At 43.0% G+C, this 24,019-nt stretch overlaps 1 protein-coding gene and 1 long non-coding RNA gene across 4 annotated transcripts in view; one reads left to right on the top strand and one right to left on the bottom strand.

Annotated features, from left to right (window-relative positions):
- On the bottom strand, window positions 6,863-11,983 carry LOC110400202. Its single transcript, XR_002439697.1, has 3 exons — window positions 11,824-11,983; window positions 11,036-11,145; window positions 6,863-9,753 (listed from the first exon to the last, which is right to left on the bottom strand). It is a non-coding gene; the product is annotated as an uncharacterized LOC110400202 (long non-coding RNA).
- CSGALNACT2 (chondroitin sulfate N-acetylgalactosaminyltransferase 2) overlaps window positions 12,110-24,019 on the top strand; it is a 31,778-nt gene continuing 19,868 nt past the window's right edge. For all 3 annotated transcript variants that reach the window (XR_002439899.1, XR_002439900.1, XM_021400408.1), the window contains exon 1: window positions 12,110-12,204. The gene's annotated coding sequence lies outside the window, so the exon portion shown is untranslated. The remainder of the gene's footprint in view (window positions 12,205-24,019) is intronic.

Genomic DNA, 24,019 nt, shown 5'->3' on the forward strand with positions numbered 1-24,019 from the left:
GTCAGACTGCCAAAACCCTAACACAGATTTTTATTTTATAAAAATGGTGATATGAAGTGCTGTGTTAGAATTTAAACAACTTCACTTTTAGATATCATATTCTATTCTGTCCTGGCTTTGGACAAGCACTAAGCAGAGTGACCTTCTCTTTGTACTACCAGTTAGTGGGTTGTGCAATGCTTGTGTACAGCAAAGAGATACGGCTTATATATACACAGGGGGTTCAGTTAGGGTATGATGGTGATTTTCACTGGCACAGCACAATTCAGAACACTGTCAGAATACTTTTAATATAAATGGCACTGAACATTAAGCCCATTATATGGGTTTTTTTTTCCTGAGAGATCTGTGGGTGAGAAGAAAAAAAAAAGAAGAAATGGCATTTGTGGCAACTTTTTGTTTCATCCAGTCCTTTTCACATTTTTTATGGGAATTTTTTATTAGCCTAAGCAACTAAGGCACTAAATTTTTTTTTTTTTTAATTCTTCCTTAATTAAGAATTTGTGTTCATCAACTATCTCCAGCAGTGGTATTCAGCTGGGAGATGGGAAGCTACATTGCTCTACAATAGGTGAGTGAGATAATGAAATAACAGTGGATAGAGAAAGTATTGTCTGTTTTTGAACTTCAGCGTGTGACACAGTTGTTTCAGCCATTAATTCCTGTGAAAAATTTCACTAATAATAGACATAGATTCTGCATATAAAATACACATAGTTGTTGCAAGACATAAATACCTACACTAAGTGCAGCTTACTAAATAATTCTGAACCAGTATTCCCCAATCCAAATAATTTTGACTTAAACATTGTTATGAAATAGTTTGCTACCTTCAAGTATTTGTAATATGAAATAATTTGACAGCTTCTTATGTCTAATCTTTGCACACTATTTTTGCAAATGTTTCCCTTGAAGTTTTTCCTATTTGTTCTGTATTTCTGCAAGACATAAAGGTGAGGATTTTGTTTCAGTTCCCAGTTAAATAAGTAAATATACTTCCCACATGGGAAAAAAAGTGATGTGCAGATGCTATTTCCATCAGTGCCAGAAATACTTAGGTACTTGGCTGCCCTGAGCAATGTGAACTCAAAGGGAACAAATGACTCATCTAAAGTACAGGTTGGAGGGAATATTTCTAAAAATTTCTGCCAGCTTTTTCAAAATACCAACAGAGCTTACACGGTTCACCTGGCCTGTGCTTTGAGTTGGAACAGGTGAGGAAAAGGGTGAATCTCATGTGTCCTTTCAGTCAGCACAAGGAAACTGTTTTCATGTTAAATTCTACAAACTTCTCCAGAGTACTCAGAAAAATGTACTGGCGTTGCAGATTTTAATCTGCAGACATGAGCCTGTTTGGTATAACAGAAATTAAAAAAACCTGTCCCATGAACATGAGGTACATAATTTTGCAGTCATTTGGTTTTATTTACAGTATGTCAAGCAAAATGTATACAAATCTCTACAGTCCGCTAAAATGGCCATTTTAAGTCGTCCTCAAAAACATATAGCAAAAGTAAACTACTTTGATTTTATATTGAGCCTTGCAACATATTTCAAAAAGGGTACTTCTACTGTATTTAAAAAAAAACAAACAACAAACAAGATTGCTAATAATTTCAAAATGCTGCTTCCAAATTCAGTCCACCTAAAAGCCCTGTATCTCCTACTGCAGCTACACTTACAGCTTTATAATAAAATAGATACAAATATGAATTTTAGCAGCATCGCCTCCTAGGTATCAATTTTCAGCAAACCCTGTAATCAAGATGCTGATTGTCCAGGATGACAGAACCACAAAATGGTTTGGGATGGAGCAGGTCTAGAAGATTGTCTGTTCCCAGCCCCCACGCCACGGGCAGGGACACCTCCCACCAGACCAGGTGCCCACGGCCCCATCCAACCTGGCCCTGAATGCCTTCAGGGATGGGGCACCCACAGCTTCTCTGGGCTGCTGTGCCAGCGCCTCACTGCCCTCTGAGTAAAGAATTTCCTCCTAATACCTAACTTCAGTCTCCTCTCTTTTAGTTTAAAGCCATTCCCCCTTGTCCTGTCACTATATGCCTATATAAAATGTCAGTCTCTCTCCTGTTTATAAGCTTATTTCAAGTACTGGAAGGCTGCAATGAGGTCTCCCCAGAGCCTTCTTCAGGCTGAACAAGTCCATCTCCCTCAGCCTTTCTTTATGGGAGAGGTGCTTCCAGACCTCTGAGCATCCTTGTGGCCTCCTCTGAGATGAATGAATTGACATTCACTTTTTCTGCTTAAGCTATCATTCTGATAAAAAGAACACTATTGTACTGCAAAGTTGTATAAAAGTATTTAAAATATTAATTAGAAAACCTAAGGGGACAGCTGTTCAATTCTGCTGCATCTGACTTCGTATAACTAAGTACTCCCCTGAAGTTAGTGGGATCATTCATAAATAAATTATTCATAAATGTTTGCTGGTTATATTTAAATATTCCAATGATCTGCTAGCAAAAATACAAAAGATACTGTGAAAATATGAACAGAGTAGCAATAGCACAGATTTACCCACCCCTAGCACAATGTTGTAAGTTGTCTATCTAGAAGGAGAATTTAGAAGTAGACACTGCACACTAGAAGACAAGTAAGCAAAAATATATCTCTAACATACACAAAATACCCACACGTGACAGTGAATTAAATATTTTTCAGTACTTAGTTTTCAGTAAAGATGACTTATTCATGTAAGCTGTGTTTTGCATTTGTTTCTCATTTCTAGTCCTGTAGGACAGCAACCTGCATCTTCCAGTTGCGATAGATATATTTATATATTCTTAATGCATTTTGAGATGAAAAATTCCTTTTCATGGAGTATTTTTTGATTTTACTTTGTTTTATAAAGGGTTGTACGGGATCTTAAAACAAGAAATTTCTTGCTAGAAATATATTCTTTTAAGCTGCTATGAAAGTTTGTTTTGCTGATAATGATCTAAGTTAAGTACAGTCATTCTGCCTAGCTGACTAGAGACAAGTATGCTTCCCCTTAAGCTCATCTGAAATCATTAGCTCCTCACTTAGGGCTAACAAGGTATGTTTCGTTATAATTCAACTTCGCCTCATCTACATTGGCACTACGGGCCAATTGAAAATGGTATGTACAGTTTAAGAGTCATGCAGTTGTATTTCACATGCCAAGAAATATAATAAGATGCTTATTTCACAATATAGTGGAAGGAACCGCTAGCTGCACGGTTGGAGTCACTGAGTATGCCTGCACATAGCTGCAATGCTTCCCAATGTGTGCAGGGCATGAAGGTAGCAGTCACCACTGCTGGCCAGGCTGCAGCGCAGAGGCTGCTCCAGTCGGTCCTACATATGGAGAAGTCTCCGTGTAAAGTCACAGTAGCATAGCATTGTCTGCAAATTTCCTCTTGTATTTCCAAGGAGACACAGAAATAAAGCATAAATTTAGAGACTTGTGGGGGGGGGGAAAAAAGTGTCATTTTCTCATCTTCTCTGCAAGGGATTGTTATTAACATATCATTATTTCTTATCTTCAGAAATGTGTTGGCATTTCTCAAAAAGAAAAATAGAGCTGCCCTGCTGGAAAACACATCCTTTGGACTGGCACAGGGCTTTCACGTATTTCAAAATCTGTAAGTGGAGGACAGTAGAAAATGCAAATAATCATATCTAGGGCTCTAATTTCAGAATTACGTTTGCAAAATGATTTATTATTGAACACTGCAGGAACGTGATTTAAAATTTTTCACAATGCTGGTGCCAAAAGTAGTTGTGGAATTACTGTCTACCACACTGGCACAATGCTTGTTGGACGGGGGGTCAACAGATGACTGCAGAGAACACCTAAGCACGGTCTCTCCCTTTTTCCTCTCTGCGATCACCGCACTATTCCCCTTACCTGGGGAGGAACAAGGACTTGCCTGCAGGAGAGGCTTCCAAATACAGCAAACTGCAGGGACAAAGGGATCTGAGATGGTGAAAAGAGAGCGAGACCCTCTTTAACTCACACTGCAGGCTGGGTTCCCTGACTGTAAGCCTGAGCTGACAAGCTGCTGGCTGGGCAGAAGAGGCAGAGGACATAAGTCCAGGCAGCCAGGCACAGAGGCACACCAGGGCCCGGCAGAAGACATTACTGGCTCAGGGCTGGCGGGGAAGAATAAGTACATCTGTAAAGCATGCGGTGTAACAAAAGTAATCTGACATTCTGTCTTCGGATAAGAAACGGTGTCAATCTTAGGGACTGAAAATACACTGGTGGTTGGAACATATTAAATATTGTTTACTTTTCAGTTTAAGTTTCAGCCAGCAGTGTAGCTTCCCTTGGATTGCTCCATGAAGTAAACCACAGTTTGTATCTGGATGCGGTACAGAGGTCCTGGTGAACAGAGAAGTTCATTACAGGTACTTTCTGATGGTGAGACAGGATTAGTACCTCATTCAGATAGCATTGTTGATGAGCGGTGCTGGTGATCTGACTGTGCTGGCACAGTCAGAGCTGTGACGTTATTAGGAAAACAGAAAATTATCCTAACTTCTGTGGGCTTGCAACAAACACCTCCTCCCACAGAAAGCTACAGCTATAGGAAGCTCTTGGCGCTCCTGGCGGTGGATTCCCACAGCTCACCCGTCTGCTTATGTGACACTCTCTAAAAGGGCAATTACCACCAGCCAGAAACGTTTGGGTTTTTAATTTTAACAAATTTCAGTCAACAAAAGGAAGGTTTAGAAATGCCAAAATAAACCTGCATCAGAGACGTGAGCTTCAGAGATAGGAACCAGATCCAGTCTGTGTTCAGCTGCAAAAGAGATATATATATGTAAATGTTATACATAAACATCATACACAGTGTGTGCGAGTGTGTATGTATATATATAAAAATATACATATATATACACTTTTTTTTTTAATGTGTATGCAGCTTCAAGAAACCGCCAGCAAGATGCAAGTAGAGTTCACTGTTGGCCAAGATTTTTTTTGCCCAGGAGTGTCAGTGATTGATGTGACAGTGGGTGACAAGAATGATTCTTTCTGCTACAGCGTATAAATAATTGAGAGAGAGATTCTAGCCTTGAGACAGGAAACCATTCAACCACTTAACTGGTTTTTCTCTGCAGGGAGGCTTTCTCAACAGTGGCCTGGCCCAGACATAGCAAACAGAAATGTATCAAGTTTATGTTGATTACAAAGATTTTATTAAAATAAGCTAAATAAAAATAAAAAATTACAGTTGGAAATCTTCCCTGGTGTTGTTCTTCCAGGATTATTTGTTAAAATGAATTGTAACAATTTATGAAATACTCAGCAGAAACAGGTGATGTGGATTTTTTTTCAAAACTACTGAATATTTTTCTCACTACCAAGAATATTTTAACTAAATAAATATTTAATATTTATACTGAAATATATTATCAGACTTTTTACATGCACAGTGATAAAGTAAACAGGCAAAGTGGACTGCAGTAAGTTGTTACGAAAGACAACTTTTTAACCATATAGCAATAATGTTTATTGAATCATTTTGAGTTGCTTAACAGAGTCTGCGTTTCAAATTACGAAATTTGAAAGCAGTGTTCTGAAAAGCTAGGCCTTAAATTAGAGATTAATTGTAAAAGTTACCATTTCAAATAATAGCCATGTACATATTAGGCAATACATAACAGAATTCTGTTTACAGCAGTATTGGACCTTGCAATGCACTAATATGAATAGCACATATTATCTTTTTTGCTATAAAAGGATTCAAAAATATGATGAAGACCTCCTCATACAAGATTTGAGCATGGATCATGGGATCAGGGGGAGAAGGTAAAGTATTGCATTTTGCATACTGAACCCCTCATCCACATTACAGCAGGACATGTGCAATAGTACTGCTTTTCTCCCAGCATTAAGCAGCATTTCCTCGTGCGTGATGGGTGAGACTGAGTGCATGATTCAAACTAGTGAAGGAATACTTTACAAATACAAAAACATTGCACTTGAAAACATTTTAAAGATATACATGCAAGAATGAGTGGTAACGATAAGAAGAGAAACAAACATAACATTTCATACCTTGTCTCGAGTTTGGACCTAGAGGAAGGGAAAGCCTTTGTGTGCAGTCACAGACAAGCCTGCAGCTAACGCTTGCCAAAAAAGAAAAAAGACTGGAGTAGATAGATATTGTTAAAAATGAGCCAGCATGGTACGGACAACTGAGCACATGAGAGGTTTCTTTGTCTCTGATTCATCTGTTGTACAAAGAAGTGAACAACTCCTCTGTATTAGCTGTTTACTGATTTGTCAGCATGGATGATCATCTCTATACAGTACCTCTCCAGAGTTTTGGTTTTCTCTTGTATAGAAGGCTGTGTTTTTTGCTGTTGGTTTTTTTTATTTATTTATTTTATTTTATTTTATTTTATTTTATCTGCCAGACAGGAACAGTGGGTACAATAGATTATTCAGGAAAGCATATTAAATACTGATATACTGGATATTCTGAATAAAACACGAAGCATCTCAGATTAAGGAAGCCCAAGCAATTCCCTCTTTACAGAAAATACACTGTATTTAATGTAGATACTTAACACTTATCTCTTAGGTTTGGGGCATGAGATTCTTAAGTGCAAAAAGGAACCCAACCAGATAACCAACCAAAAGACCTTGGTAATTTACACTGCTATATCCTGAGACAAGGAGTGCACGTCAGAGAACGTATGGCTTAAATCTTATTTTCATGTACCCTGCTTTATTCTAAATGTGACTGATTTTGCCTTGTATATAGAATGAACTAACGTTTCTTCTGGCATCTTAGTGAACTCTGCATTTTAAAAGGTACTTTAATGTGAATGATTTAACATGTATTATGTATTAGTTTTAATGGATTATTATTCTGCAATTCTGGAATATTCAGTGTTATGTCTTCTAGTCAAAGCCTTCTTGATCTGTTTTCCATTTTAGGTACAGAATACAGCTGCTTGGGCCTTGTTTCAGAGCTGCTTTGTAGCCATTGTACATGTAACAAAATTGTCCTCCCTTTTTAGAAGAATGCCTAAAGCCCTTCCTGGTGCAATTGGAAAGAAGCTGTATAGTAAAGGTGTCCTGGAATCTTCGGGAAATAAACCAATACAGAATTCCCATGCTACCAGGCTCCATGCATGCTGTTACGCGTTGTTCCGATGCGGTATCCTTGCAAGTCGCAAATGAGCAGTGGCAGCCTGGGCATCTGACCTGTGTGCCTGCCAGCAAAAATAAGGCCGTATGGCCAGGAAAATGATCAGCTACATCTGCGGCACATTGCGTGCTCCTTTCAGCTAGAGCCAGGAGCAGAGTCTGGGCACTGAGCACAACTGTTTGGAATCCCCATTCATTCCTGCTCCTCTGCAGCACAAACCAAAAACCTGTACTTCTCATACAAGGTTTGGAATTCATTTTCTACCATTAAAGAGCTCAGCGCCATTCCATGACTATATATGGATTTTAAAATGAATAGATCTATCTGTATTAAGAAATTGTATCCCAATGATTCTGATACATTGTTCCATATACTTATGCAGTTGTTCCGTACACTTTTGCATTGTCAAATTGTCACTACTCAAAGGAGAAACAAGAAATAAGAATTTCCTTCACCGTTAGAAAGCTTTTTCAGACAGGGTAAGCTGTGACTGTGTTGATTAACTTTTCCAGTGAGGATTAAGAAACCTCCCTCTGCTTTCATGTACGGAAGGACAATATATGAATTTAAAGTTGGCTCATTGTTTGGCAAGTCTGTACAAACTGTTTTCTAATGGGAATTTCTAAAAGTAATTCAGCAACCCCGATTCCAAAGCAGCAGCAAAAACAGTCTATAGCAGTTCACTTCCCAAGCATTATATAAATATTATAGATGTGGGGGCAAAATTTGGTACATCGTGGTACCAAAAAAATCAGCCTTTAGTTGATGCCAGAGTACTATTCATAGAATCATAGAATCATAGAATCATAGAATCATAGAATCATAGAATCATAGAATGGCCTGGGTTGAAAAGGACTTCAGAGATCATCGAGTTTCAACCCCCTGCTGAGTGCAGGGTTGCCAACCACTAGACCAGGCTGCCCAGAGCCACGTCCAGCCTGGCCTTGAATTCAAACATATGCAGTCCTTCAGCACTCAAAGACGTAGATGGCAGAAGTCTGAGCTTTACAAAACCAAAATGCCAGACAAATGCAAAATAAATGGAACAGTAAATATAGGAAGATTACCAAATAGTAAGCTGCTCTGGTGTGTCGGTACAAAGTCATTTTACACATGCACTAAACCTATCATAAGTCGAGAAAAGATTTATGCCTCTAAAGTGGTGAAGTAAAATATGCAGATCTTTAAAGCACCTTTAATAATCATCAGAGGCGCCCCATATTAACAATAAAACAGTAATAGTGTCCTTTCTCCTTAGGGAGTATGCTCAAATAAAGAGCACTGAGCTTTCGGTGACTTGGTTAAAGCTCACACTGCAATATCAATAGCAGTGCCTGATGTAGAGGTTAGCAATCCTCAGTCCAGACATAACTTAATTCCGCTGTAATGAACCACCTCTTCTACGGCCCCTTACTTCACAGCACATAGCGAGAGGATGTATTTGGCAGGACCAGTGACAAAGGGGCTATGGAATGCAATTTGGAATAAGTGCTCAAAATGAAGATTTTTAAGGGGAAAAAAATATAAACTGAGATGGTTAAACTTCTGATTGCATTGATCAGTAAGTTATAAATAATTTACAACAATTAAAGCAAGCATAAAGAAAGCAGCCTCATGTTGGATCGTTGTTGGAATTTTGCCATCGGCAACACTGAGCTGTGCTGTTTGACAAAAAGCTCCGTGTCGAGGCAAAGTAATGACTATTGTCTGGCAATTAAAGCTCTGAAAATTCAGGCAAAATAACAGACCATTCTTCTTATTCCACGTACACATTTCATTTCAGCTCAAGAAAAGGAGAGAACAAAAGTATCTACTGTTGAAGGATTGCTCTTTTTTTTCCTTTCTTTTTTTTGTTTTTTATTTCCCCTTTGGTCTCATTTGCATTACTTCTTCACTTTGGCATCATGTTCTCAGGTCAGGTCCTCTCTTTTTTCTATTGTTTCTTACCCTCCGGCCCACACATATGCTTAAAAAAAAATACCAAGAAAAGAAAAGAAAAAATAAAAACTAAAAAACACTGGGGGCTGGAGCTAACGTTGTTCTGGAAAATTCTTCTGTTCAAATCAGCTGTTGCCAGCCACTTCCTTTCCCCTAGCAGTGCCAATTTAGGAACACCATCTACCAAAGTTCCAGCAAAACGTTTTTCAAGTTTCTCTCTAGGTCTCTAAAATAATAATCCAATCACATTTTAATAGAATTCAAAGCTGTCACCTGTATAAACACATTGCTTTCAGACACTGGGAGGTCTGCAAACACCTCTCTAAGGAAAATCCCCTGGCTGGAGTGAATTGTCTTAAAACAAACACTTCCTAATGTTTTATTGCATTACTTCTTTACCCACAAACCAGGCGTTTCTCTGCAAGCCTGCAAAGCTGAGACCAAACAGAAACTACAACGTTTGTCAGTATAAATATAAATCTAAATTATGAAGGAATATCTCATCTTAGAAAGGCTCATTTTGATAGAAGGGTCAGGAAGTTATACATAACAAAACTGCAAAAACAATTTTTCCTCTTTAGGTCACCTCTTACATCAAGATGACTATGAACACCCAGGTTGTTATTACTAGAATTGAAGAAACCAATTCTTCTTTCTTTCTCTCAATCTGAAAAAAAAAAAAAAAAAGAAAGAAAATAAGTTGTCTGGAAGTGAAGGAATTCTAAAATAAAGAAACTGGCACTTAAAGAAGAAAGCGTATTGTGGAGTGTGTAGCTCCTGTGGGTCACTGCAGGGCTCCCTCTGTGCAGTGACAAGTAGCCCCTGTGCAGAAGAACAGGGAGACCTGGGGAGCTCCGAGCACAGTGCGTAGTCTGGCTGCCCTCTGTGGACCAACCAGTGGGTGAGGCAGGGTTGTCGCTTTGTTTGAGACCTACATCACAGTACTAGTTAATGAAATCAACTTGGCGGCAGTAGTTATTTCTGTTCATATCCTCTTGAACTTGCAAATAGTATTATGTCTACAGAATGCAGCACTCTCCAGTTTCGGTACAGTAACACAGGTATCTAGCAAAATCCTGCCTATTTTTCGCTGCATGGAGCACAAACAGCAGCTGGGTGGTACTCATCTCTAATATGCAATACTGAAACTTCGCATGAGGTCAGATTTAAAATAGTAGTATATTTACATATTGCTTGAAAAGAAAGAATGAACCCATGCTTACCTAGTTTCATATATTGCCTATACTGCATATAAGAAAACCTAAAACCTCCTGTTAAGATATTTTGATGGATGCCCAGCTTTAAGTGCCCAGCCTCATGACAAGCTCCAAGGACAGGACAGCGCCTGGCGGACGGCTGGTCACACAGCCAAGTGCTTTCCCTATGTGCTGCTTTGCTGCATCAAGCAGCCCAGCAACAGTGCAGTGAGGTGAGGCCTGACAGCAGAGACTTGTGAGAGTTCCCAGTGTGTGTGGAACATCCCTGCCTATTTAAAACCACTATTTATTTAAGGCATTCTCTGAAAGACCTTCTTTGTTCAGGCTGTTTGAGGGCTTGGATGGAGGCGAGGCAGGTCAGGCCCTTGAGCACCCAACCTTCTCAGCACACCACAGCGTGTGGCTGTTAGTGAGAGAAGCAGATTTGGTTTGCCTGAAGACAAAGGGCTGCTCTGTGTTATGTGGAGCAGAGAACCTGATGCGCCCAAAAGAGGACAGAGGGGCGGAGTGCTGCCAGGAGCACCCAGGCCCTGCTCTGGAGGGGCGCGTGGGGGCTGCCCTCACACGGAGCGACTACGGTAAGGCACAGCAGGGAAATCAGCACCGTGGTGTTAGTGGGGCACCGATCATTACAGAATGAATCTTGAGTTGCTCTGGAATGCACATAAATACATTTTTGATGAAGAGATCCAGAAATATTTCATATGTTATGAAAGAACACGAGTATCTCACCTGTTTCATGAACGGTGCGCGGCCTCACCTTTTCGTCATTGCAGACCATCCCTGTGCAGATGGCTGAAAAACGCCCACCATCCTAAACCTGCTGTCTTTTCAAGTTAGCCCTGCAGAAAAATAAAAAAGAACCCAATGCAATCTTCTTCTGGAATTATAGACTGTAAATAAACACAAGGCTACGTGGAAAATGGTTCCCATTGAATCCGTTTGTTACACATCTTGCATCTTGACTACAAAGGCTACATCGCAATTGAACAGCTCTGTTAACCTTTGGAAAACTACCACAGCTGTGCTGCAGCAGCTGGCTGCCGTGGCTGGCCCAGCTGCTCGCAGAGTCAGTGCTTACACAGCGCTGCAGGACAGGCAATACCTGCCCAGAGTGAGCAGTGAGCTGCCCGGCAGGCAGCGGGGACAGTCCTGCACGGAGCACAGCGCGGCCGCTGCCAGGCAGTCCTCGTGCCACGCTGCGGGCACTGCCCTGCTTCGCTTGCCCTACTGGTCGGGAGCCCACACGTGGGTCCTGCTCGGGTGCCTCCTTCCTCCCGGCGTGCAGGTCTGCCATTGCTCCCACGCGTTTCTTGCGGCCCAGGGCACAGCAGTCCACACGCACAGGTGAATAAACACACCCAGATGAGCGCTCCCCAGAACATCCGTCTGGGTCCCCCTGCACGATGTAGATCTGTCCCTTCCAACCCAATTATTCTGTGATTCCGTGATTGCTACCGGTGACGCACTGGTCTATTTATTCAATTCTTAACATCAGCACTCGGCCACGCATTTCTTACATTTCCCCCCCGAACCAAAGCCCAACGTGCCCTCAGCCTCGCGACATGAGGAAACCGGGCGCCGCGCTCCTGGCTGGGCCCAGGCGCGAGCTCCGGCCCCGGCACATCCCGCGGCGCACGGCCGCTCACACGACGCAGCAGCGCGGCCAGCGCCGCTCCCGCCGGCCGGACGGAGGGAGGGAGGGAGGGAGGGAGGGAGGGACGGGCGCGCAGGGCCACCGCGTGCGGCGCGGGGGCGCCCCCACAGCCCGGCCGCGGCCGGGCCCGCCCCGGAGGCGGGCAGAAGGGCCAGGCTCCTTTAAGAGCGGCCGGGAGCCGCTCCACCCGCTCATTTCCTAGCGCACAGGAAGTGCGGTGGATGCTCGGCGGCGGGGCCCGCGGGTGAGTACGGCTGCCCCGCGCCTCGCCCCCTCCCTGCCCGCGGCATCCTGCGGGCCGCCGGGCGGCTCTCGCACGCCTCCGCCTCTTCGCCCTGCCGGCTGCGGCCCGGCCGCTCGCTCGCCCCGGGGCCCGCCGTGCCGTGCCCAGCTCCCAAGCGGGGGTATGAGGGGGGACGGGCCGGGGCTGTGGGGGCCGTGCTCTGCCCGCCGCGCAGCGCTGCGGGCGGCCGTCCCCGGGCGATAGCGGATCGCATTTTTGTTATCGCGGCTCCTCCTAATCTTTCTCGCACTGGGGGCCTTCGAGACCTAATTGGGCTCTATCTTCGCTTTATCTCCGCAATAAAATTCATGTCTGTTCCTCCTCGTGGTCGTGTTTCCGTTGTGCGGCTGCATTACCCCACACGGTGCGAGACACTGTTCAGGGGCAGCCAGCGCTTCGATGCCACGCTGGGCTTTGCTCGGTACCTCCTGCCCTTGGCCAGCCTCCTGCCCTGCCGCCGCCGGGCTCCTCAGGGCTCTTGGGGTGTCCTGCTGTTGCTGCACAACAGAAAATAATCTTGTACCGTTGTTACTGCTGTACTAATCCTGAAACCTGCTCATTCATCGCAGGAATACAGAGCAGAAGGGGTTGCGGTTTGTAAGATAGTTCTCAAAGCTGGGCGTACAAAGGTTAAACTTCACGCCGCGTCTTTTCTGCGATGTGCAACGTGGGTCTGCTCCGTGAACGTTTACTTTGTGGTTTTTGTCGTTTGTTTGCTTGGCTTTGTTCCTTGTTTCCGCAGTCCCTCTGTCAGGCAGGGGTTGGGGCGTGGATCCCTCTCCCACAGAGCGGGGCGGCCGGTAGAACAGAGCTGCTGTGGTGTCCAGCCCTGGTGGGAACACAGAGGAGCTGTGAGAGGGTGGGTGTGTGTCACCCACTGCGCACAGTGTGTGTCTCTAGCTAAGGTCAGGCAGTAAATATCAGTTTTCTTCTCGTTTGCCTTGTGATGGTAAGTGCCGGGCCCCACCAGTGAGGCAGTTTCCTCCTTCCCAGACTGCAGGAGCTAGAAGTTGCTATTCAGTGCGGTGGGAGGAAACTTCTGGCCTCTCTGTATTTATTAGCTAGAGAGCGGGTCCCGGAGTGCTGTCAGAGCGGCAGCTTGGAGATGTTCCCAGCAGCTGTCAGGGGAGGTTGACATGCCCTGTGGCAGGGTGCTGGTAGCTGTGAGTCTGTTACACCCCTGGGTGGGTATAGAGTGGGTGGGTAATGGAGCCCCTCCTGTGTAGGTCTGCACCACAAGCACTATAGAGCTGTGCTGAGTGCTGCTGCAGTGCCTCTGTCCTTAACCACCAGTGAGCTGGGGATAGAATGGGGAGCACAGTGCTTTTTCATTGTGGGACTGTACAGCACGAACAGGAATTGTTTGGCTTGCATGTTCCTGGAGGAAACACAAAAACTTCTGTGTGATTAAGATCTGTGGAGCTTGAATAGTTCTTTCCCTCCTTCCTTCCATGACTGTTTCAGTGTCCTTCTCAGGCATTATTTTTTTTTCAATTTAAAAAATGAATAAACAGGAAACCCAAACCTATCATTAAGACTGCTGCATCATGGTAGAAGTTGCATCAAGATATTATTTGTGAATTTAAATTCTTTGCTTTTGAATTGCAGCCCTGGGCTATGTTTCTTCCTGCATGAGTGGGGAATGTCTGAGGACACAATCAGGCCGTGAGCTGCTCTGCTCTGCTGCCAGGAAACCCCCCGGTAGCTGGTGTGACCATTCTGCCCCTGCACCAGTCTGCTGCTTCCCGAACTGTTACAGCGTTCAGGTGGTGACTGTAAGATGCACTGCCAAAATGGTGTGAGCTTTTTCAAGAAAAAAAAAAAATATAACCAAACTTAGGTGAGGAAGGTGATGGAAATAAAATGCTTTTTTTTCACTGAATTGCACAATATTTTTCTTAACTCTCTGTCATTATGAAGCAATCTTGGGAACTTGCAGTGTTTTCTCATTAAATACTGCTGAAGGAAGGCTATGGAGGTGGGCTGGTGCTCAGGCTTGGGATAAGGGCTTGGGTGCTGTTGGAACTGGTTGGTGCTTTGTTTTCAGTTAGCTTTTCTCTCCTCTGCTCTCCTGGAGGACTGTGGCCCTATCTGTTGTTGTTAACAAGCTTTCAAAGAGCACAGCAGAGAGAAAATTTTTCAAGAGCATTGTGGTTTTTGTTTGGTGCCAGAAATAGGGAAAATCATAAATAAATAACGTAAATCATAAATAACAAGGTCTTCACAAGGAATTGTAATGCTTGTGTAGGGTAGTGAGAATACAACATCTCACCTGAGTTATTGCTGCAGCTTGTAAGAGGAATTTGCAGGAGTGCACCTCTGTTTGCCAGAACAGTTTCATTTAGAATGATGACTTAAAATATCCCAGCTTTGTCATTAATGTTCTTTTTTTATTAGAAAAGTCTGGAAGTATACGCTGACTTTAATGTTCTTAATTTCTTTTCTTAATGAACCTATTCTTAAAAAAAAAAAAAGGAAAAAATAAAATAGAGGTAGGAATAATAACAGGAAGTTGTAGCTGTCCTTGTCTTGAGTGTCCTTAGGTGCAGAGGGGTTGGCACAGGACACTGCGTGAGGCCTTTCTAGGTGTATCTCTGCTGCTGCCATCTAAGCCCATTTCAGCTACCTTACAAGTAGGGCTGCTGGCTCCTTGTATTCAATAAAAAATGCAGGCAGATCAAGTAGCTTAATAGTTCTTGGGTATCTTAGATCTTGTGTGTCCTGAATTGGTTGTGTTGAGAACTTTGTGTTAGGCCAGAATAACTGGATGGCCAGTGGAAGCTGGATGCAGCTCAAAAATCAGATGCCTAGGGGAAAAGGAAAGCGTGCTTGTCTGGATCCTGCCTCCCTGCTGCCTGCTTGGCATCTCAGGGCTGCGCTGCACGCTTGTGTCGCTGGCAGCATGCTGGTGGTGACAGAGGGCAGCTCTGCCTCCGCTCTCATTTCACCTCCTTCCTCCTTCATCTTCAGCACGCCTCCTTGGCTGGTGATGTGGGTGGGTGCTAAAGGGCTCGTCTGTTTCTCAGCCTTTCTTCCCCTTCCTTTCTCCTTCATGTTAAATAGTATTATTTCATTGGTGAAGCGGCTTCTGCAAGTGGATCCATTTCCTTCATGGTGCTGGCCTTTCTGGTGGAGTTTTGGCTTGGGCAGCAGTCCAAGAAGCTCCTGGGATCGGTGTATGTGTAGGTGCCTGCATCTGAAGTCCCCATTAATTTCTCTATTATGGCAAGAAACAACCCGTGTTGCCAGTTGGTTATTTCAGTAGATGGAATGGGAAAGATCCCTGCATTTTTGAGTAAGTTTGCAGTAGGTGATGGAAGAAAAGGTTGCATGCAGAGCTGGTGCTGTGTTTGTCTGCAGAGATGGTTGACTGAAGCTGGAGGGGGCGGGGTGGGTGGGCACTTGGAACTTGTCCCAAAGATTGGGAATAATTTTATTGTTCTTCCTCTGACTTACTGCAGGGAGCTGCTTTTAAATGGAATGGATATTCCAGTGGTAGAACAGAGGTAAAATGCCTGCAGGGTTCATGAATTGTCTGGAGATGGATCCTGCCATGGGCATAGTGGCAGCCCAGTGGAGCTGGGCAGCACTTGGCATTGTGCAAAGGTGAAATAATGCAGTGCAGAACTGCTGGGAGCTTAAGGTAACCCTAGAAATGCATTGCTTGCATGTATGTAATGTTTCCAAGTTGAATTGCTAAGTAGGTTTATTATATTTTATTCCTGTACAGATACTGGCTTATTGTATTTAGCTTTGGTGGCAGATGACTATCAGCCCCAAATAAAGGTTAATGTGGCTGCATTATTAATCATACTTTTTTTTTTGCAAGACAATAGATCAGCAGTTTTATAAATTAATAAAACTGTAAGGCTCCTTCAAAAGGTCATGTATGGAACTATGTTCTGTGTTTATACGCTAGGGTTTGGGATTCAGGGTGACTGCCCCAGGTGATCTTGCAAGGAAAAGGGACTCCAGTAATTTTTCAGATGCCAAGTGCAGGAGAGGGGCTGTTTACAGCTTGCAGGTGTCCAGCTGCAGGAATTTGTGAGCCTAAGTGGTGGCTGAGGTGCTGTTGTGCAGAGATGCTGCAAGCAATTGTGCAGGTAGGTGTTTGGAGCTTAGTTTGGGGGTGTACTGTCTTGGTTAGTATCTGAGAGCTAGCTGTAGCAAGGTGGTTAACCAGGGAGGCTTTCTGCTCCTCCCTGTGACGTCTCTGGAGTTTGCATGTGCACGTTCTCTAGAGAAACGGAAGGAATAGGTGAGGGCAGTTCTCCTGGGCTGGGGTTTCCCTGCTGCAGCAGGGCAGGCGCTCAGTGCTGAGGCGGTGTGGCGCTGGGCTGCTGGCGGTGCGTCAAAGCAGAGGGAGTGAGGCAAGGGAACTCCTGCTTTGAGTGTGCTCTGAGAATGCAGAATGCTAACTGTGAACATTGCTAGGGTCTCTGGAGTTATGTGGAGGGATAACTCATTCACTTCTGTGAGGTGATCGCTGTCCCAGAGGAGTGGCTGGGAAGCAGCTCCCAGATAAGTTGTGGTAGCACTTCTGTCTCGGAGAGGCTTCCCAGGCAGGGCTAGGATGTGTGTCGCAGTCCTGTGGGCAGCAGAGGGCTTGCTGAGCCTGCTGAGGGGTAGCAGCGCAGCGCTTCTGTCCTGTGATCTGTGAGCTTCTCATACACTGAAGGCTTCTGAAGAGCAAGCTCGTAGTTCACAGAGCAGAAGGGTGTGCTTGAGACAGAGCCCGTGCTGTGCCAGGCCCGCAGCCTGCTTGCAGCAGGGCTGAGGATGAGCATCTGAAATGCTTTGCTAGGTTCTGCCGGTAGCTGCTGCTGAGCCCCCTTTCCTGTGGTATTTTTTATCCTAGGCATAATCCCTATTAACCTTTCAATTGTTGCTCCTGAATTCTGCAAGTAGCGGCGCCTTTGAGTTCTACCTTGCTAGGTGAAAAAGAGAAAAGGGATAAGGGTTTAAGTTGTTGTCTGAACAGACCGGGGAGGAATTGTTAAAATAGTGTAATGGTAATTTCTAGTAGTACCATGTATCAGATTTCACTTTGAAAAAACACTTTGATAAGTGTCTGTAGTAACAAGTTATCTTTCCCTGCTGTGAAGGAAAAACATTTGCAGAGTCTCTGCCCTGGGAAGGAAGGGCAGGAGCTGGGGATGCTGACCAACTCTGGTGCCTGCCCCCCACATGGCGCTCAGCTCTGCCTGAAGAGGAGAGGAAGAGAGGTCCCAAAAGGCTGACTTCAGGGATGTGAAAAAACAAAGAACGGATAGAGCCAGGGTAATGTCAAGTGCTGAGAGAGGCTTCTGGTTTTTTTTGTACTGATGTCTTTTTTCAATGCAAGGCATTTTCAAGAAGGAATATCAAGATAAATAGCTCTGACAGGCTGCTAGCTTCTCTCCTTCAACTCTTCTAAGAGCAACTTTCTCCTCAGTTACAATGTCAAAATGAAAAATGATAGATGATATAAGTGCATCTGGCTGTGCTTTTGGAATGCACCAGATGTTTCTCAATCATTTGGCTTCGAGCTTTCATTTCTGGTGACATATTCATGCCTGACTTATGCTGGAAACAGAACCTTAGCTGCTGCTGTAACCGTTAGCTCTTCTCAAAGTACTTATGGGTAGTGTTCCTCCTTTTGTCCTACTTCTGTGGGCTGAGGAATAGCCAAGTGATCCCAGTTTTGATACTACATGTGAACTCAAGTTAGCTGATGCTATTTTTTTAAAAAAAAGAAAGCAACAGAAATGAAACCTAAAAAGCTGTGGAATTATTTTTTTTTCCCCCTCACGATTCCTGTGTCAAATTGTATTTAAGCAGGTTTTAGTTGTTTTGAAGGTCCTGTGCTTTAAGTCACAGTTCTCCAATGAAACTGTTAAGATGGAGTTCAGGTCAGTGCCTTTATGTTTCTGCTTTTAAGGCTGATAATAATTAGAAGCCGTTTTAAGTGAGATGTAGGTGCACATGAGGATTTAAGTTCTCACTGTCTTCACTTGGACTGCTACGGTTGCATCATAACTTGGATTTGTACCTCTGTGAAAACACCAGTTTGCCTCTCAGCATGGAAGAATTATTGAAGAGGAAAAAAATCCAACTTGTCCCCAGGATTGAGTCTACCATTTTCTAAATGCCAGCTAATTAACTGTGCAACTGTCAGACAGAAAATCCTGGCTGAGGATTTTCCTTTTCAGTTTTCTTGTTTGGCAGAGAAAAAAAGAAGACTGTGTATGGTAACGACGTGTTGGGTATCTCCAAGAGATTCAGAGCATAGGACCTCTCTCCTTACCTCCCACAGTGGGAAATATTGCTCTGTTTCAGCGTATGAACTCATATGGTAACTCTCCTTTACAAATAACACAGTAGTTTACATAAATTGGAATATACACATTTGACTATGCTTATGCTACCATAACTGCAGTGTCTATATTTCCAAACATTGGGATCTTGATAAATAAGAGAAGTGAGACAACAGAATAAAACTTAATATGGAGAGCATAGTTAGATGGGTACACTTTGATGAAATATTTCCTAAAAACATACAGTTTTCCACTGTTTCTTTGCCTGCTACATTCCCACAACCAATTTCAGTCATTCTGTGGTTGTTCCTTTTTATTTTTTTAATACATAGAAAATTGCATCGGTGAAAATGTAGTTGTGCTGTGCAAATACTGTGTACTCAAGTGTAGTTACCTTCTGGAGTTCTATAGTATTTGCTGCAGCATACTTGTCTTGTATGGGGGAATATTTAACTGGAGCTTTTCTAGATGTTCAGAGCGATACAGATTTTAGGAGTGTTTTTCTGTTCCCTGTAAGGTTATGCATGTTAGTGTAATTGCTTTTCCCCCCCCCTAAAATAGGCTATTTTCCTGTGCAAAATACCTTCTACAGTGTTATCTTGTTTTGACGACAGCTGAATGTTGTGGGTTCTATTTATGCTTCTTGTAGCAGCCGTTGCTTTATCATACTGAAAGGAGCATAAAGGTTTCACTGCACGTACTCTAACAGAGACTACTGTGCATTCTCGAAGACAAGCTGAAGTTACTATAAAAGAGATTTAGTCTTGCTTGAGCAATCCTCCCTGGTTATGCAGCTGGCCCTTCATTCTTGATTGGTTGTGCAGTGTTGCATGCACTCCTATGAGGTACTGACTTTGAAGAATGGCACACTTCAGCTGGTAATGTCTCTACATGTAGTCTCCTTTTGAAATTGTAGGAATTAACTGCTTCAGAAAAATGCAGTATTGAATACACTGTTTCCTTGCTGCTTTCTTCTGGTTGTATACTTATTACTTAAAGTGGGAATTGTCAGTCTAGTGTAATTCTTGTCCATGAAGTATGCAGGTATCAATTAAAGATGTGATTAGGAAAAAAAAATTGAGGGTGAAGTATGTTTTTCATGTAGTGCACTGGAGTCATTTGGACAGGTTTGCTTGAATTGCTATAGGTGTGCTGTATGGCTCTTGCTTTCTCAGGAGTTCTGTTAAATGAAGACACAGCCCTTCCCCAGCCTTGCCATTATCTACGCAGCTTCCAAACTCTGCTTTCCACACTGCTTTGTTTCTGGCTGGCAGCCTGCAGCAGACAGACCTGAGCACTGTTGTTTGGGTAAGGTTGCTGAGGAGGTGTGCTTCTGGACCTGGAGAGCAGTTTGCTGGCACTTTAGTTGCCCTTGTAACCTTGCACAGGCTCTCATGGAGAGGATGTTGTCAGCAAGGCTCTTGCCAAAGCGCGTGGTAAAAGTGAGCATGGTTCTTAGCTTAATGCTTGTGTAAAAAAGGCTTATAGCTAGAGATGGCAGGAATGCTTCGCTGATGCTTGTGTGAAGGTAGCAACTTGTACTTCTGTTCCCGTTTCTAGGTTAAACCCTAACACTGTATAGGGTAAGCAGAATAGGTGTAGTTGGATAGTACTGTGGTTCCTGTAATTCCCTTCCAATAAGAGGAAGATGACTTGCTTCTCTATTTTGGAGGGTTTTTTTAATGCCCTTTTATTTAAAAGGGGAAATAGTGCCCATAGTAACGCAAAAGCCCACAGATTAAATAATACAAACTACACGAAAGGCTACGTAAAATAGGGAACTTATTTGTTATGGAAGCTGAAGCTAGAGGTTGCTTCAGGATACCTATTGGATAATCTAAATCCAAAACAAACCACTTCAGCTAGTCTTATGTTGGGCACTTTAGGTCACTGGCTTCTTGCCAGGAGGATGCTTGTCTCTATTAAAAAGTAGTTAACTATGAGGTGATTTTGTTTCTGGATGTTTTCAGCAAAGAGGGTGATAAACGGCTCAGTTAAGGTATAGCTGTTTGGGTTTCTAGTTTTCATTTCCATTCAGAAGTTTTTAGATATACGGGCTTGCTCTGGCTTCCACTGAAGTAACAATAGGGGTCCTGTTCATAAATCCATTGCTTACTTTGAGCTAAGCATAAAGTAAATAACATGAATAACCTTGTTCTTTCATTTCAACTATGTAATGTACTCTAGTTTGTGTAGGAACAGTAGATAGCAGGACAAACAATAATTTGCTTCCTTCTATAAACTAAGGAAGATAAAACAACTTTATCAAAAGGCCTTTCTTTTCCTTGCTGTTTCATGTAGGAATGGGGTTTAATAGTTAGCACTTTCATCTAAGGATGACAGCAGATGCATTTTTTTTATCCAGGGACTGTTGTGGCAGAAGTGCCACCAATTCTCCATTGGTGGATATTACCTTCTGCATGCCTTCTCTGCCACTTGAGCACTGAGAACTGATGCTGTTGGATTGACATCCTGATTCCCCTTCTGAGGAAGGGGCGTGTGGTGCAGGGCAGGTACATCACAGCTGTGATTTTTCTCTGCTGATTTGAATCAGTGGTAAAAGTATGTAAAAGCAGGGTTCTTGGAAGTGAGGCAGAAATAGAGAGGGTTTGGGAAGTGTTGAGTAAGACTTGCTTGTTTGTCCTTCTCAGGGTAAATGTAAGATCAATCCTATGATAATTGAACTCCACTGTTAACAGAAATAGAGCGTGGTTTCATTTTCTTTTTAAGAAGGCTTCAGTTAATATGACGTATGCCACTCCAGCTGCATCTCCTGGAAGGATGCAATTAATACACAGCCTCAGAGCCTTGCTTGAGAAGTGGGTAACATCAGAATTTCTTATTGGTAAAGCCTCTGGTGTTCGCAGTGAGTTGATCTACAGGATGAAACAAGAAATGAGACCCCACAATATCTTCGTGTCCTGGAGTCTCTAACTAGGAAAGCAGAAGCGTGTAGAAGGCCTGTCTTCCTTTTATCTCAGAGATCAGCGTCCACTGGCAATAATGTGGTGCAGCTTTTGCAACATAAGTCGTTTGTGTAAAGAATACGCAGGAAAACGTTGTTCTTAAGCCTGTCATTTTCAGTAATAAATCCTGTGATGACTGCCATGCATCACGGAAGCAACTCTTCCCTAGTGATTCCCTTGATTGAACTACTTTTTCCTGCTGTGTTACTGTACTACTATGATCCTTGTGCCAAAGGTCCGAATCTTTTCCTTTCTCGTTTAGGAACTAAACAAATGTCTGAGCTTAGCTATTGCAGATGTGCTGGAGCACTTGATAATTCATTACAGGCTTTTTATAATGCATGCAGTAGCTTTTGTCTGGGTGTTGGGTTTTTTCCACCTCTTCAATTAAAAATGAAGCAAGATCCTTTTCAGTGATCGGTGTGCGGTTGTCATCCTTCCCCTGTTCCCTTGGGAGGCTGGCTGTGCCAGTGCTTGCCAGTGGGAGCTGCTAACAAAGAAATTCAAGGGAGACCAAAGCCACCTGTGAGCAAATAGGAGTGATGCAAAGCTGATTGCTCAGCATTATCCCGGGCTGTTAGCTGAGCAGCCCAGTGAGGCTTGCTACAGCAACACAGAGGTGATGCACATTACTGCTAGGAGTCTGTGATGTGGCTGATGGGCTGAATGCAACCGCTCAAAATGCTCTTGAATATCAATCAGGTAACGTGAGCAGCGAAGCTTGAGATCTGTAGTGGTGGGTTGTAATACTGTATTAGGCACTGAACTTTGGAAAAAAAAAATTGTGAACGAGCTTCTGCCCAGTGGACGTGGCTGTGATGTAAATGGGCCTACTTGTGATGTGCACGACTTCCAAATTCTTCAGTATTTGTTCTAAGGATGTGAAATGTGTTATTTCTCACTTTCCTGCTGGCTTGCTTGATCTTCCTGTAAACGGATAGTGATCCAGCTTTTCCTGTCCAGCAGAGCAAATGAGTGTGTGTGCAGGCAGTCTGGAGCAGAGCTGAAAGCAGATCTGTCCCAGCTGGGATAATAACATGTTGGTTACGGTTAGCCCAGTGTGAGGGTGAGAACCCGATTAAAGATTAGTTCTCACTTTTCTCAGAAAACTGTGGCCTCTAACTCCTCTTGGATATTTTCCTCGCTTTTCCCTTTTTACTAACATTCCCAGCAGTAGAAAAACAGACTTTGGTCTTTGTTTGCTTAGAACTTCGCAGCACAGCCTTAGAATGACTTTGTTTGACTGTTCTGTGGCTGTAGCTCTGTGGGCTGCTGAAGCACAAAGTATGCGTTTCTGCATACTGAAGCTTTGGTTTGAGGTTTTTCATTCTAGGGTTTTATGCAAAGATTCTCTGACAACAGAGATGATTAACTTTTTGCATTGGTTTCAGCAAGTAAGAAAATACTGCTGCTGGTGCATTGTTTCTCAGTGCTCCCAAGCAATACTGGGAGAAGGCTTTCGCTGAGGACAGTGTAAAAGGAGGTATGCAAGGGATGGTGTTGGACCTGAAGCTTTCATTATACAACTTGCCAAGGAAGGAAGTGTGTGTATGTGTGGAGGGATTTAAGGGTTAATGTCTGTGGCATTGTGGGTGAAATTACAAGTAAAAAAAAACTATGAAAATCAGATGGAATTTCGTAGTCAGTTAAACTATGACCATCTAGGGCATGCTGAATGAAGAGGACATGTCTGAAGTAGAACATGTTAAAAAGAGGAATGTCTGTGCAGACCAGCATGAAGTTAAAGCAATGAGCTAATTCATTATGCTCTTAGCATGAATCTTTCCCCTGTTTAGAAAGAAGTACTCATCCTCTGCAATGAGGAACCAAAACCAAGCGCTAATGCAATAAAAACAAATTTAAAAGCATTTTCTTTTGCTGTGCTGCTCTGTTCCCTTGTGCTTAGAGAATCAGCAAACTCTTTTTAAGGAACAAACATTTCCATAGTTGAATATACATAAGGCCTGAGAAATGCAGAAAGAATAACAACCAGTGGATTCTGGAAAAATAGCAAATGTTCGTCAGCATTGTATAAGCCTCAGAGGTCTCATTGCAAATATTTTTGTTTTGAAAAATTGAAATGAAGCAAAATATCAGCATCTGCAATTAAAATTTGGTCTTTAAACAGTGGAATACTGATCATGGGAACTACTGCCTGAGTACTTTTTCAGGTAACTTTATTCTTTTTATGAACTTTAGAATGCATCATATTATACCGAATTAACTTTTCTATTGTGATACTTAAGGTGTTGCATGCATTTGCTAATTTATAGGCTTGCTTTGCAGCCTGCTTTCTTTTGTAATAATCTTCTGCAGACTGGGAGTAATTCCTGAAATTCTTAAAATTGTGTTGTTCCAGGCCTAATACGTTAGAAATTTAGATGGTAAATATGTTGGGAAAATTTTGCTCCAATAGACTTGCTCAATTATCTTTATCCCCAAAAGAGAGGAGAGTCCTTCTGGCTTTCTTTATTTGAATAAAGGGATAGCCCACTGGGACATCCCCCTCTGGGG

The sequence above is a fragment of the Numida meleagris genome, chromosome 5 (genome assembly GCF_002078875.1).
Source record: "Numida meleagris isolate 19003 breed g44 Domestic line chromosome 5, NumMel1.0, whole genome shotgun sequence".
Lineage (NCBI taxonomy): Eukaryota > Metazoa > Chordata > Aves > Galliformes > Numididae > Numida > Numida meleagris.